This window comes from Salmo salar, chromosome 06, assembly GCF_965601325.2.
Source record: "Salmo salar chromosome 06, fSalSal1, whole genome shotgun sequence".
NCBI lineage: Eukaryota > Metazoa > Chordata > Actinopteri > Salmoniformes > Salmonidae > Salmo > Salmo salar.
Window position 1 is genome coordinate 33224357 of NC_138296.1, and position 4348 is coordinate 33228704.

A 4348-nucleotide genomic window follows, 5' to 3' on the forward strand; every position below is an offset into this window, starting at 1 on the left:
GGGGATTCTACTCTTTGAATTACATCTAAGTCACTTGGACATTGCACTCCACCAGTCACTGCCCACTTAATCTGTAGCATGGTGTCTGCCCTCTTGATAATAACCGAAGTATGCTATTGTTAACATGTGGTGTGGTGATCTTTTTCCCAAGGGAGTTCAGGATAAATCTTCCAGCACATTAATCAATCACATACGTTTATAGCATGAGAACATCTAATAAGTACTGGTTTATAATTACACAATAGAACCTATTGGACCACAAATATCTTCCTCCTATACAAAGAATATGTTTGACAAGACCACCAGTTAAAACAGAGGCACTAATGCTGGCAGTTAGAAACAAATCTATCTTGCTTTTCTCCTGTTAGTTTGCTGTCGTACGGACAATTCCAGTGCTCTCTCTCAGGCAAATCAATCTATCCTCACCAGGAATCCACTCAGCTGCTGTACATTTCTGTGAAGACCCACTATAATGGAAGTCAGAAACCAGAAACATTTGGCAGAGACTGCAGGCTTAAGAATAGCTCCATCGGCAGAGAGCCCAGTGGGCCTGTCTAAATTGTGTTTTTTGCACAAAATGGTCATTACTTGGTTTATAATGGGGGCCTCAAGGGAAAAAAATGGGCTGGTGTGGGGGCCTCAAAGAACAAAACAAGCCAATGTGTTAATAATGTCTGGGACAATTTCTGTTCCCTTTCCGTCCCTGTCCATCGGCTATAAAGAATGGTCAGTCAGCTAATTGGGGGATTCCCTCTCTGATGCATATCCCCAGTGGCAGCAGACCTCTGTACATTACAGAGATATTGCGACAGGGAGAGACCTCCCCCACAATGCCTGAAAGGTCACCCATCTCTCTCCTGCCTCCATCATTAGAAAAAATTCTGGTTGTAAATGATAAACCAGCAGTCCCCTCTAGCCCATTAGAGTAGCTAAGCAGGTGAATTAAAAACCGAAGCAACCAAACCAAAGTTACTGCACACGTCACCCCTTCCTGTGTTCCCCATCTCTTCTGCCAGAACCCAAATGTCTGCTGAGGACACTGCATCGTCAGTTACACATCATGTGTCCTAATTAGATTTTTTTCACTCAAAAGGGTGAATGACATTCTGTGCATGAGGAGATGATCCAAAGCAAGCTGCTCAGTGTTCTCAGGACCATGGAAGTTGTGGTTGAGTGGGAGGTGTTGTGCAAGAAATGGCTCAATTGTTACTCTGCCTGCGATGGCATTGACACATAAGGTATGAAATGGAGTGGTGAGCTGTGTGTTGGAGTGTGTACTTTATAGAAACAGAATTCTAGACCCAGGAGGACTTCTTTTCCGTTTTCTATCTTTTTCCTCTTCCTTTCAGCTGAAGAGACGCAATCGCTGGCTCATCTCAAAACATTAGGCAGCCTTGAATGACACACACAGACGCACACGGACACAAACATATGCACACACATACGCACACACTATCACGCTCTACCTCATTTTCTCGAGGCAATCATAACATTGTGCAAAAAGCTTGCTGAGTAATGCAGCAGCATTTTTTCAATTTGTCTCAGAACAATGTCAATGCTCTCCCCTTTAGTTGGAAGCCTACGTTTATTTTATTTATTTATTTTTATTTCACCTTTATTTAACCAGGTAGGCCAGTTGAGAACAAGTTCTCACTTACAACTGTGACCTGGCCAAGATAAAGCAAAGCAGTGCGACACAAACAACAACATAGAGTTACACATGGAATAAACAAACGTACAGTCAATAACACAATAGAAAAAAAGTCTATATACAGTGTGTGCAAATGGCGTGAGGAGGTAAGGCAATAAATAGGCCATAGTGGCGAAGTAATTACAATTTAGCAAATTAACACTGGAGTGATAGATGTGCAGATGATCATGTGCAAGTAGAAGTACTGGTGTGCAGAAGAGCAAAAAAGTAAATAAAAACAATATGGGGATGAGGTAGGTAGATTGGATGGACTATTTACAGATGGGCTGTGTACAGATGCAGCGATCGGTAAGCTGCTCAGATAGCTGATGTTTAAAGTTAGAGAGGGAGATATAAGTCTCCAACTTCAGCGATATTTGCAATTCGGTCCAGTCATTGGCAGCAGAGAACTGGAAGGAAAGGCGGCCAAGGGAGGTGTTGGCTTTGGTTGTTGACGAGAAAGATATACCTGCTGGAACGCGTGCTACGGGTGGGTGTTGTTATTGTGACCAGTGAGCTGAGATAAGATGAAGCTTTACCTAGCAAAGACTTATAGATGACCTGGAGTCAGTGGGTCTGGTGACGAATATGTAGCAAGGGCCAGCCGACAAGAGCATACAGGTTGCAGTGGTGGGTGGTATATGAGGCTTTGGTGGCAAAACGGATGGCACTGTGATAGACTGCATCCAGTTTGCTGAGTAGAGTGTTGGAGGCTATTTTGTAAACGACATCGCCGAAGTCGAGGATTTGTAGGATAGTCAGTTTTATGAGGGTATGTTTGGCGGTGTGAGTGAAGGATGTTTTGTTGCAAAATAGGAAGCCGATTCTAGATTTAATTTAGGATTGGAGACGTTTAATATGAGTCTGGAAGGAGAGTTTACAGTCTAGCCAGACACCTAGGTATTTGTAGTTGTCCACATATTCTATAGTCAGAACTGTCCAGGGTAGTAATGCTAGTCGGGCGGACGGGTGCGGGCAGCGATCGGTTGAAAAGCATGCATTTAGTTTAACTAGCGTTTAAGAGTAGTTGGAGGCCACGGAAGGAGTGTTGTATGGCATTGAAGCTCGTTTGGAGGTTTGTTAACACAGTGTCCAAAGAAGGGCCAGATGTATACAGAATGGTGTCGTCTGCGTAGAGGTGGATCAGAGAGTCACCCGCAGCAAGAGCGACATCATTGATATATACAGAGAAAAGAGTCGGCCCCAGAATTGAACCCTGTGGTACCCCCATAGAGACTGCCAGAGGTCCGGACAACCGATTTGACACACTGAACTCTATCTGAGAAGTAGTTGGTGAACCAGGCGAGGCAGTCATTTGACAAACCAAGGCTGTTGAGTCTGCCGATAAGAATACGGTGATTGACAGAGTCGAAAGCCTTGGCCAGGTCGATGAAGACGGCTGCGCAGTACTGTGGAGGTGGAGGTTATGATATCGATGGAGGTTATGATATTGTTTAATGCCTTGAGCGTGGCTGAGGTGCACCCATGACCAGCTTGGAAACCAGATTGCACAGCGAAGACGGTACGGTGCGATTCGAAATGGTCAGTGATCTGTTTATTAACTTGGCTTTCGAAGACTTTAGAAAGGCAGGGCTGGATGGATATAGGTCTATAACAGTTTGGGTCTAGAGTGTCACCCACTTTGAAGAGGGGGATGACCGCGGAAGCTTTCCAATCTTTAGGGATCTCGTACTATATGAAAGAGAGGTTGAACAGACTGGTAATAGGAGTTGCAACAATGGCGGCAGATAATTTTAGAAAGAGAGGGTCCAGATTGTCTAGCCCAGCTGATTTGTACGGGTACAGGTTTTGCAGCTCTTTCAGAACATCTGCTATCTGGATTTGGGTGAAGCAGACGCTGGGGAGGCTTGGGCAAGTAGCTGCGGGGGGTGCGGAGCTGTTGGCCGGGATTGGGGTAGGCAGGAGGAAAGCATGGCCACCCATAGAGAAATGCTTATTGAAATTCTCGATTTTCGTGGATTTATCGGTGGTGACAGGGTTTCTGGGCCAGCTGCCCAGTGCAGTGGGCAGCTGGGAGGAGGTGCTCTTATTCTCCATGGACTTTACAGTGTCCCAAACTTTTTGGAGTTAGAGCTACAGGATGCCAATTTCTGTTTGAAATGCTAGTCTTTGCTTTCCTGACTGACTGTGTATATTGGTTCCTAACTTCCCTGAAAAGTTGCATATCGCGGGGACTATTCGATGCAAGTGCCGTCCGCCACAGGATGTTTTTGTGCTGGTCAAGGGCAGTAAGGTCTGGAGTGAACCAAGGGCTATATCTGTTCTAAGTTCTACATTTGTTGAAAGGGGTATGCTTATTTAAGGTGGTGAGGGAAGCACTTTTAAAGAATGACCAGGCATCCTCTTCTGACGGGATGAGGTCAATATCCTTCCAGGATACCCAGGCCAGGTTGATTAGAAAGGCCTGCTCGCAGAAGTGTTTTAGGGAGCGTTTGACCGTGATGAGGCGTGGTCGTTTGACCGCAGACCCATAGCAGATGCAGGCAATGAGGCAGTGATCGCTGAGATCCTGATTGAAAACAGCGGAGGTGTGTTTGGAGGGCAAGTTGGTCAGGATAATATCTATGAGGGTGCCCATGTTTATGAATTTAGGGTTGTACCTGGTGGGTTCATTGATCATTTGTGTGAGATTGATCT